Here is a 12,771-nt window from a genome sequence, read left to right on the forward strand (position 1 = left end):
ATAATGTACTGTAAAGTGAAAAAGCCCACATACAAATGTATCTAATGAACCATTTTAGTCTTTTGGGTGAGTATTGTTTTCAAGCAATTGTTTCCCTTCCCCACATTAAATAAATTTTCAGGGACCATTAAACATGCTCTAAGCAACCATAAAATTCGTATTAGGTCTATGCAAAAATGTTAAGTAGGACCCTAAACTACAGGTAGATTTAGGATTCCAGTAGCACTGCAGACAGTAGCAAAGGTGAATAGATGCTCAATAAGATGGAAGTCACATATTACACTCCATGTTCTCAAATTTAGATCACTGTATTGTATACATCTGCCAATACGACCTCTCCCCTTACACTCCCAGCAATCTCTTTACTAACCATCTTTTTTATCTCTGTCGGTCTTCTGATCAAGCAGTAGAGACATGACCCGTACTTTTGTCTGCAGTGCTGAAAACTGACTCCTGGCCTTAAAAAAATAGTAATATGAAACCTGTGGGGTCTTACCCAAAAGGTGTAGGAAAGCTACATCTCTCATTTTCATTCTACAAAGAGCTATCAAGCAAGTGAATTCCCTTCTCCACAGTCTCTTATGATCATCAGACATTCAGAAATCAGTAAGACTATCTGTTTTTTTGCTTCTGGCAAGCACTAAAAAAGCAATATGTGCATCTCAGAGCTACATATATTGGTCAGGGACAAAGAAAGTGGCCAGAACCAGTAACATAAAACGAAACTTAGAATATCAGGACAAAAGTTTCCCTATAAAATTTCTTCTTCAGTATGTGGAATTGTTTTGATTTGTTTAAATAACAAAACTACATTATTCTTAAGGAGTCACAACCACATTTAATGTTTTTGAAGAGCATTTTAAGCAAACATGAAATGTTCATTGGCTTGATTTTTTCCAAGGGAAAAGGCAATTATTTCTGATTTCTTTCTATGGATGCATTTTTTTGAGCAATGTTAAGAAAATGTTAAGTTTCAAAAAAAAAAGACGTTTGATCCCTCCATTTCTCCCATTTTTCAATTTGTTTAATTAGCTTCTGTGTAGTCCTTTTGAAAGTTTTTAATATTACAATGCAAAACAAATACATGACAGCTTAGTTCCAAGATTATTTTGCTATATCTTTTTAATCAATTAACTGCTTGTGTCTTATAAACTTTTATATGTACTAACTTTTTATTGCACTCCATTTGTGTAACAGTCTTTATATATCTGAAATCATTTGACTGTATTTTTAAAGTGTGCAAACATTTAAAAGAAGTGTGGGTAGCTATTTTAGAACTCAGTTACAGAGTTCTCCTCCTGCTGAAAATGTCAAATTTTTCAGAGATCCATAAATGTGCCTGCAAAAATCGAGACCCTCCTTCTTAGAGCATGCAAAACCCTAGGTTTGCACATACAAGTATTTGCACTTGCAAAATGTATAGTCATTATTATTTAGCACTTATACTACAACAGAATATTCATGCCTAATCCAAAATGTGTTTCAGTTCATGATAAATATCAGACAAATCTGTACTGAGTGACCGTTACTTGACCTGGAAAATTCATGTGACTATTTCTACAAAGGAATATGCTTGCAAATATTGTTGGTGTTAAAATATGACCTATATGGTAATTAAACAGTGTGATAATATTTGGACAAAGCTCATCTAATACCTGCCAGACCAGCCAAAAGATGGGTAAAACATAGCATATGTGACAGGAATATTAGTGAATATTTTGATGGAAAATTTTCTCTCTCATTCACACCACTGCTGAGACTCAGTTTAACTCTTTACTCAAGATTCACTTGGCTTCTGAAACTTGCCAGCCTAAACTGAGCTCTCTAGTGTCGAGCTCTTCTAGCTAGAAGATAGCTAAATCATGGCACCAAGTAGTCTGCAGAGCTAAGAAAGACAAAAGAAAACGTGGCAGTAGACACATAGCTGTACAATGCAACTGCAAACACTCTGAAATGAAAAGCCTCCTTTCAAAACTGATAATCATTATGATATTCAACATCACTTGTCCTTTCTTTCTGTACTGTCAAGCAGGAAGAAAGACAGGCACTTCTGAAGAAGAGGCAGCATTAGGCATAGGAGTTAATTGAGGTGCTGATCACAGCCATTTGTCATTTCCAAGGAAAATAATACCTTAACTTCAAAAGTGTCTTTTGTTTACTCATCCAAATGAATAAATGTCTCATACACAGTTCCCCTGTTCCTTAGCCCTGGCTGGAACCTGTAACGTTTTTTTAACAGCGTGCAGGAAAACAAGAGCTGGAACTCAGAATGAAAATGAAGTTGCAGGTGGGATTTAAATGTCACAGGGGAATCTGGCCAGGAAAATGGAACTAACATCTTCAGTCTTGTACTGAGTGCTAGGGGATTGCTTGATGATAGCAAGTGCTCAGATGTGTGATTTTGTTTTATCTGATGGTACATCTACAATGTTGCTGTTGCTGGGAAACCTCTTCTTTACCTACTCAGAAAGGAAAATGCCTCTGGTGTTGCTATGTAAAATTTTTCCACTCAGTTATGGACTGTGACTCTTATGTTACAAGGGACTCAGTCCTCTGATAACACAAAGCATGTCAGAACTGCAGAACAGGAAAAAACAATTAAAGCTTTTCACTGTACACTCATGAAGAGTATTCAGCTTGTTGATACCAAGAACATGCATTGGTGACTTACTGAGAGCATTTCCTACAGTACTTTAGAAAGCCCATTTTGGTGAAATATTGAAGACCTTCACTTTCAATATTCTCAAAAGACAACTAATAAATATAGATACAGGTCATATATGTTATCAGTGTACCAGAACTCTCTTCAGTGGGAAAGATACTGACACCCCAATACATAATTCAAGACAGTGTGCTCTGAGAGTTGAAACTGCAGGAAGTCACATAGCTGCTGTGATGAAAGTGGAGCTTCTCTGTAATAATTTATGAATACAATATGTTGACTTGGCTATTATTTTCAGATGAGGTGAGTTCACTGAGCATGCTTTAGGGAAAAACAGAACAGGCAGAAATGGTTGACATGGGAGCGCCTCTTAGAAGAAAGTGAGATTTACAAAATGTTAATGGCCATCATGGTGGCCCAGGAGATTCTACCAAACAATCTGAAAAATGCGTCTCATCTAAAATAGTGAAAACCCAAGCAGGCATAGGAGAAAATGCATAGGAAAGATCAAGAGATCTGTCTGAAAACAGACAACATTTATGTCTGAGAAAGCTGGGATGCAAGCTGTTGCTATAGTTTACAGAGAAATTAGGCTAGATTAATCTCTCATTTGTTTGAAATTGCTAAATTTACATATTTAAGCTTAAATATTTAAATAGCATTCTGTTTTTAATGAACTGGAGTATTCACAGACTCCCTGAAAGAAGAGTTGCAAATCCATTCAGGCTGTCTGGATTAGCATTTACTACAGAAACAGGGTCCCAGAGCCAAGCATAATTACAAGAGAACTGTGAAATCTTGCCTCTCCTGGAAAGGTGAGATCTGGAAGCCTGATATGAAGGGAGAGCTGAAAACAGGCCAAGGAAGGGATGCAGGTACAACTATTTCATGACAACTTTAGAGATCGTAGACAGTTTTGTTACTCATTTATTGCGTAGGGCATAGAAGATGACTACCAACAGCATGTTTTTGTGACAGCAGCCTACCCTACATTCGCAGTTTCACCCTCCCTCAAAACACAAGTATCAAAATGTTTTAGAGAGGTTGCTTTTTTAAATAGTTCAGGATCTTTTCACACCTTAGAAATTCAAACCCTTGAAGTAAAGCAAATCTATCTGTGCATCTACACACAAGGGGGAAACTGGAGAGGCCGATCAAAACCTTCAATAAAAATCAGTGAAGTTCTAGAACACACCTGAAGTTGCTTTCCTGTGTAGAACAATAGTATAGATTAAAGACCTGATGTCTTGAGACCCCTTAGAGTTAAAGGGTTGTTTCTCCTACTGTAAATGAGTATTTTTCTTCAGGTACAGAATTCCTACTTGTCTAGGCCCTGTGTGATTGCTAGTATGAAAAATGTTCTAACAAATGCTTGTCAACATAAGGCACTTAATGTCAACATATTAGGCACTTAAGATTAGCATCACCGGAAATGTACCTGGGTTTTTGGACAGTTTGTAGGTTAATTCAGGGGAGGAGAGGTGGTGGGCTTTTAGTTGTTTTTATGAAGTAGATATTTTTCTATAAATACTGTCTGCAAGAGGAGAGAGCTAAAGGGTGGAGCTGTTTTTTTCAATATTCTATGAATTAAGGTTGATAGTTACGTCAGAAGTGAAGAACACTGAATAAGAAGCTATTTTGAATCTTTTGTGGCATTTGAGAGAGGAATGAGAAAGCCTATTAAGCATGCAAAGAGCTTTCTAGAAAAGACTCTTAAAAAGAGACCTGGAAAATATAAGAAGGGGCTGAATTGAGAGGCCTTTCAGTAGTCAAAAATGTATGTGTAGCAAACACTTCCAAAAGAAAGAAATTTTTTATGTAATTCTCCTACTTCATAACTTGTACAGCCATTTGCAAGCTCACGAGAGTTGTGGGAGCCAGATTGCAGAACTTGGGTCTGTTCTTAAAACGAAACCAGCCCTCTACCTTACAGAACCTGACCCTGATTCACTGTGCAAAGTCTGCTGATAGTTGTTCATGGCACATCCTCCCGCTCTGGTCTTTCTCTTGCAACATAACTGAGACAAAAAAAGAAAAAAGGCACATTGCCATCATGTATTCAGACACATTCCACTCTAGATGCTGTAATGGCCTCCTATTTGTTTGCACCTGGCATAGACCGAAAAGTCTCCAATAGGTGAAAAATATCTTTTTATAGTGTCATCTCTTCATATTTTCAAAGCTTCTGACAATCACTGCTTGAATTACCAATAGGAAACACCTCTGAAAATGTTGCTGTGGTACAAAAAGTACTGGTATTGTTTTCAAATCAAGCCTGAACTAATGCCACACAATGGAGGAAAAGTCATTGGGCTGTTGTAGGTGCTAATTCTCCGATGACTCACAAAACTGAAGTCATAATTATTTCTCACTTAATATCCCACAGGTCTTTGTGTATTAATAGGGTCCTGGAACTGATGTTCATTTCTTCTTGTTCTTCCTATTCATGCAGGTTCAGTTGAATAATGAATCCTTATTCTTTTGTCCTAAATTGTCACATAGTACTGGGTGATCCTTTCACCCTGGGAGTGGCTGCCTTTTACAGAAAATCAGTGTGATCAATAGAGGACCATTACTTCCCTCGCCATGGTTTTCTGAGGCTTAATTGCATAATAATAGTTATGAAGAAAATTACTGCATAGCTGAACAAGACATCGAATTGCCAGTTGTAATTATTTTTGGCAGACGGATATGTGTGGATGGGTGTGTCCTTCTTCTTTATGTAAATGGAGATTTGGCTACCACAGAAAATAAAAAAGGAGATTTTGGTAGACTCTCTAAAGAGCACTTTACAACTTTACACTCTTACATTTATACCTTTCAAGCCTTCTGTAGTATAAGTGTTTAATGATCTTAATTGTCCTTATAGCACAAGAACTTGATTCATTTATTTAAACCTACAAGCTTAGTCCACCAAGGTAACTCTGGGCCAGAGAATCAAAATCACTAACAAAAAAAAAAAAAAACAACAAAAAAAAGACTTTCTTAGCCAGCAACTGAATTTGCACAGGTAGATCTTTTCTGTATCATTCTGAAAGGGAACCTGGTACAATTGCACTTCAGCTACTTGCCTGCAGCAGGCAAACAATTGTTGGTTATAGGCAGCTTTCAGAAAAACTGAGGATTATCCTCTAAAATCTTGGGTTTAATTCTTCATGGCTTCCAGAAATAGGGCAGCCTATGAAGTGAAAGAGAAGTCCTACCTAAAGTGGGCTCATTAATGAGTAGGCCATGCTGAAAAAAGAGATTAATTCATATTATTCCAGTGCATGGTGTAGATTTTTTTTTGCCTGGTTCTGTACTGCTGTTGAAAAGATTTTTTTTTTCTAAGGCAAAACTTAATAATTTAATCTCTAGCAGGGAAAAAAAGTGGTTCTAAAGTTCCAGTTTACTTATGCACAAAAAAATTAAGAAGACTTTTAGAAAAATATCTGTGGCAGCAAAATATTAAGATGCTGATGAAAAGACATTGTAATTTTTCTGTGATATTTTTTCTTTTCTTTTTTTTTAAATAGATTTCTTCATCTTCCATTTTAGGGCTATCTCAAGAAAAACACAAAATGGCATATGTATTTACTGTAGCCTTAATGTTTATTGGAATAATATAGCACAAACCAAGTGATACAGCTCAGCCTTTTTGGGTGTATTTTTAACAGTACACATTTATATATTTTGCATTGCTACAAAAGCTTATCAAAATCCATTCATTACCTTATTTCCAACATACAAGAATTACAACATGCATTCAAAAAAAGCTTTCTTTTAGGTCTATCACTTTCTACTTTTATATGGCAATTATTCTTGTGTGTAAATAAAATGATTTTTTTTAATATCATGCCAATAGACTATTAAACATATCCAGTAAAATTACCATGTAGGTCTTTTAAAAATGTCATTTAATTTCAAAGCACAGCATTATTTACTTGACCAGCGCACCACTGAAGCTGAGCAGAAGCACTGCCCTTGATTTCAATTGGCTTTCCATCAGATTGCTTGTGGTGACATATTGTAGCATCTTATGACATGAACTCAGTAAGGAGTCTCGGGGCAAGCAGAATTAATTCGGATATCCCCCATGGATGTTTGTGGCTTGCCGATAGTTCAGTCTATATTGAAAGTCTTCAGTACATTTCTAGGGTATGAACTATTATTGCAAATGCTGATTTTACTAATACCAGTAAGAAATATGAGTCTTTTAGCTGCCTGATCCAGTAAATAATATTACTGGTCTCCATAGCCAGTCATAGATATCAAATGTATTTTTACTGGATTTTTCCTTTTTAATAGTGGCCTACAGTTTTCCGCATGATTCCATCTTGCTATTAAAGTTCAGAGGGTATCTGTAAAGACTAAATCTTTAGTACATAATATTTAGATAGTCCTATTGCACATCAGATGTAAAGCACTTCTTTTCACTCTGTATTTTTATGGAAAAATACTGAACAAAATTTACTTTTGTTAAATAAATAGAGAACTACTTCTAAAGAAGAGTAGAAAGTACAGACATATATTTAATATTGATTCTGGTTTCCTTTTCTTCACTTTGTGAGTCTAAATTCTTTCTGTTTCTCTATTTAGATGAGTAGTCTCAGTAGGATAAGTTGGATTCAAATGCACATGTCTAAGGAAGGGTTATGGCTAGTTCTCTTCCGTGCAACTAGGCACTATTGGCTTCCTGATTTGGAGACGTACTTCTGAATTGTGCTTTCTTCCATTTTTGGTAGAGATCACGAGGGCCTTTAATCAGCAAACCATGTGAAATATTTTTTAAATTTGTCCTGCTAATCAGATCCCTATGAAGTCACACTGGCTAGGACATTACTCTGAGCAAAGTAGTTGCTCAGGTGCTTTGCTGGGTAGGAATGGAGTGATGTGGGTATGTCATGGCTAGTCTATGCTAAAGCACATCTTGGCACCCTCCAGATCAGCATAGCTATCCGCTAGCTGGGATGACAGTGGGCAAAGCCAAATTGCATTTCTTTATCTTTGTCCAGTCCTCACCACCTTAGACAGTAGGATTGCAGCACTGGCTCCTCTGCATGCCAGCCAGAAGCTCCTCTAACCACTTGGAGTCCCAAAAAGCTTCTCCTTTCTTCTCATGAGGTTGTAGTCTGCATTGCATTCAAACCAACTGGCTTCAGTGAGCTTCTCATAAGAACTGAAACAGGGGGAATAGAATACACAAATTAGTCACATTTTTCTTCAGCACAGAACATTATGTCTTTTCTGGTATATACTTATTTATGGAGAAGACCTTCTCCAGAGTGTATGCTTCAAAAGGTAGGAAGTTAAATTGGAGTTCCTGGCCATAGAAAACATTGACACCTAAAAAAATCCCCACCCAAAATATCAACATTTAGTATTTTGAAATATTAAAAGAGAACACTCAATACAATGCCTGTCAAAATAAGCATCTTTGCTGTGACAATGTGGGGTTCTGGATTAGGCCCTAACTGGCCCACACTCTAACACAACTCCCTACCTTTAAAATAATCTTTATGATTAGATCAGAAATGTTGCCAAGTCTATGTAGCTTACAAGGAACTGCAGAGTTCTAAGATTTTCTAAGTCTTTGTCTCTTCTTGCTATGTGGTGTTGGCTGACCAAGATCTAATACTAAATAACTGACTGTTTTAGTTCCTTTTATTCAGTGTTCATGATGTGACTTTAAAAAGAAGTCTGTGATTTGATACCTAGCCATTGTTCAAGTCAATATCCTTCTGCGTTATAGAGACAAGAAAACAAAACTTTTTAAACTTGTGTTACTGGCTTTTTGTATGCGCTAAATGGCCATTTGTGAAACTTGACAGCCTAAAATTGTACTACTGATAGTAAATGGGTTTTTTTGCACTAGCATTTGAGAGCTGTAACACATTTCAGTATTTTTACAATGTATTCTCTAGAAAGTGTGAATCTATTTGTCAGTTCTGAAAAAATATGTAACAATGAACCTCAAAATATGTTATGAAGTGTACAGTTTGTGATAATTTTATATTAAAAATGACAAGATAAAGAACACATTTGAAATAATTTTAATCTAATTGTTTCATTTGTATTTTAAACAAGAAATAAAGTGATTAAAATTACTCATTTTTTTTGTCTTTCTTACAAAAACAAACTGCTCAAAACTACATAGAAGTCAGCAGGTTACAATTGCTTTTTGCATTCTGTTTACCAGAAAACAATACCGGTCAATACTGGGAAAAAAATACTATGGATCTGCTATTGATTCATAGCTATAACTAAGTAGATATAGAGATCATCTTTTCCCATTTATTCTTTGTATTTTCCATGCCAGAATTCCTTGGCCACCTAAAGCATATCCCTATTGACTTGATGCCTAAAGGTCAACTATAAAATGGAAAAGTCAGTTCACTTTCATTTCCGTGGGTGGGAAGAGGAGCTTTCTTAACCCTATGGGCCAGGGTATCTGCCTGTATCATCACAAAATGTTTTCCTCTCATGAACCTGTTACTTTAAAATTCTACACCACAAAGAGGTGTAGGATATTTTCGCCACCTGCTTTGCAAGGTTGAAGCAGGTCCATTATTAACTAGTCCTTTGTGTAATATTTTCCACACTATCTTCCATTTTCTGCTATTATATTGCTTACTGCAATGTTCCAAGTCATTAAACCATATTTAAAACCATAGGTTAATTATTCAATTTAAGATTACTAGAAGATTTAAGGTTAGTGAAGTATTTCACTTAAGAGACATAAACCTAATTTCCAAGTTCCTTGTGCCTATTTGCCTAATCACTTAGATCAAAAAGGCAAGAACTTTACTACAGTGCAAAGAAAAACAAGCCAGGTTTGGAAAAGGCTTAATTTATGTTTAAGTTGAATTGGTGCTGATGACAACATTTATGAAGCAACGATGACCGAGGGTAGACAGGATCAAGCATGTCAGACACAAGCAGGATGGTAGTTTTAAGAGGAAACCTAAACTGCAAGTGTTCAGTTTAAGCTGGATGTGATATTTCCTGCTTCATTCCGTCTCATAAAAACTGGGGAAAAAACACCACTGTAGTCCTCCTTCAATCAAGACACGAGAAATAGGTATTACCCAGGGCAGTGTAGTAGCCCCTTCTAGGCTTCCCAATGCAGGCTGCAAGAGGAGGAGTGTCAGGCTGGTGGTTAAGGTGTCTGTCCCTTCTGCAGTGCTACAACCCCTGCCCAGCCTGACCCCAGTGCAGGACTCAAGTTGTGCTGCAAGAGGGGAGGCTTCACTATTCCGCATCTCCTGTACCTGATCCTGCAAGTGAAAGGACTCATGATGCACCATGAAACGTTGTTTCCAGACTTTCATGTGTTATCGGGCAACCTTACACTTTGGGGAAATTTTGGTGACTTGTTACCTCCCTTTCTGTCTTGTCTCAGAAATATGCTAAACCAGTTACATCCTATTGACTTCAGAAGAGTAGAATGGCTCCTGTAAAAAGCCAAATTGTTCTACACTTTAGACTAGAGAAAACTAAACATGATATAATTTGACAAATTATTAAATATACACGGAGAGAAGAGCACTCTGTCTTTCCCAATGCACACTATTACCACAACATTAAAAGTGATGCAGAGAAAAGCAATGAATCCAGATCAACTTTCTTCTAGGCCACAAAACTACCATTCCTCTAGATGGACTTTTACTTCCCATGGACTATGTGAGGAGTCTCATAAAGGAAAATTTGTTATGTGTATGGAGGCAGAAAACGAGTTTATGTGTATATATAGAGAGAGACAGTGTTCTCTTATCCTGCTAAAACACATTTGTTCAGATAAAGCAACAGAAATATTGTTTTCTCACAATAATTCCTACTATGTCATTCTGAAACCTGAATTAAAGCTCTCCTGCTGTTACTGTTGTAGATAACAGAGTCTGCTGTTTAATTCAAATGACAGACATATATTTTTAGAACAAAAGGTCCTGCATGAACTCCGTTCTCTGTGCTGCTCTTATGCAGCTCAGTTGATCACAATGCTGGTTAAAGTCATACAAAATAAATTATTTTAAAAGCTTTAAGTATTTGTCAGTGTAAAGACAAATCTTCAACACCTGATGTATTCTTAAAGTGGTATTTTGGGAGCAGCACAAGTGATCTTATTTGCCTATGCACTGATTTTACTTAACATGTCCAGCAGGCTTAAATTGCTAAATCACTCTCCCCTTTGGAATTTTAAAATGCAGTAGTTACAGTCTTGGTCTTCTACTGAAGTGGTGAACATACTCACTCCCACTCAGGTACTTTTTGCCTTCTCTAGCATGTATTTTATATTCTCAGGCTTCACACTGCAGCTCTTCAAAAAACAGCAGTTCTCTTTGTGTTAGTGTCATACATCCCATAGAGTAGTGCATTTCCAGTTAAGATGACCATTCACAGTTTCCCACTTTAATTTCTTTCATAGCTTTTCAAAATAAATTCTCTTTGCTCTAATGCTTCTTCTCAAGGAAATGGTGAAGAAAATTGCTTTCCTCCAAAAGGTGAGTGAGATTAACAACAGTGTTCTGCCTGTCCCAACTCTAACAGAATTTCAAACATAGAGACTTTGACGATCAAAATTTTCTTTGGAGTAACTGAGAATAACTTTCTGTAAGTCTGGCTTTTATGAAGTACTCACTGAGATTCAAGATTTACATATTAAAAACTATACATGATTTTAAATTAAAAATATTTGTAAAGTCTTTGCAATACTGGGATTGGGTAGATGGTTTTTATGCAAAAATACGTATTTTACTCTTTGAATATTAATTTTGTCAATTGTACAAAAATCCTAAAAATATTGAAATATGATAATGATTTTGTACTTAAATATAAATGAAACTAACAAAACAGAAGTTTGTCTCACTTATACTCAAGTTATATTTAATTTGGAATTTAAATTTGGGAATTCTTGACCTTTGAGCTCTTTGTTTCTGAGCTCTGTGTCCATTAAGTTTACAAACAAACTTGCCTAATAAGCTTCTCTGCCCTTTAGCCTTGTTCTTTAGGGTGTGTTTGTTAAAACCAGTTTATTAAAACCAAGTCGTAACTACCAGTTTTGACCATCCCTGAATTCAAACTCTTGAGGTTTTTTTAAGAAAACATTCTGCTAAAATCCCTCTGATACCAAATCAGTCTGAAGCAAGATAGCTAACCGTCTTAGATAATCATCTAACACTTTCTACATCATTAATAAATTACACCCAAACAGAAAAGTACCCATGCCCTGGTCCGTAAGACTCTGGTACAGCAGCCAGACTCCAAAATCTGAAAGGCATCCAGAGAGACAGCATCAAACAATTGCTCACTGATTTTCCTTTGTGGATTGTGCTTCTGAATTAAATATGCTGAGATTCATGCAAATAACATCAGGTGATCTAACTGGTGAGGCAGACACAGGTAACACTTGACTGGAGAATATCACCTCCATGGGGTTAACTAGCAGCAAGGAACTGGCCTAAAACTATATTCCTAAACTGTTTATGAAGTTTTTAGTCCTCAAACCTGATCAGTCCACTAAGGCTAAAGTTGGGAAGTGAACTTGTCACACAGACATACAACAGTGGCAAGCAACAGAAAAAATATTTCTTCCTATTGTTCCAAGGTGCATGTAATTACTTATGTATTCAAAATGACCTCCCACTGCAATAACACAGGGGATCATTCTCATTGTTTCACATTTTTGTTGGCAGCAGTAACTGGTTGACATGCTCTAGCTGTGGCATAAATGCTCTTTAATGAGATCAGCAGAACCATAAATTCAACTACCATTCAGCCAGTCTCAGAGAAATGCCTTTGGGGTGAGGCAGAAAGAAGAAATCCAGGGTAGATAAGAAAAAGAAAAGAAACGATATTGTCAAGCTACACGATATTTGCTTGCTCTTAGCTGACTTTCATTAATTCTCTTGGCCCGATTTTAAAGTGACTTTACATAAATATCTCTAGCAGAAAAACAAATGTCAGGCAGACAGACAGAGTCATTTATCTGAATAACAGCAAAGCCTGGTTTCTAATTCTTTCAAATGAGAGAAAAAAAGGGTTGTCTGGCGCTACCCATCCATAGTGCCACACCAAGTCTTAGGTAGCTGATTGTGACAACCTGCCTACAGTGTGGAAATACAGGCTAATTT

Source organism: Phaenicophaeus curvirostris, chromosome 1 (genome assembly GCF_032191515.1).
Source record: "Phaenicophaeus curvirostris isolate KB17595 chromosome 1, BPBGC_Pcur_1.0, whole genome shotgun sequence".
In the NCBI taxonomy this organism is placed as follows: domain Eukaryota; kingdom Metazoa; phylum Chordata; class Aves; order Cuculiformes; family Cuculidae; genus Phaenicophaeus; species Phaenicophaeus curvirostris.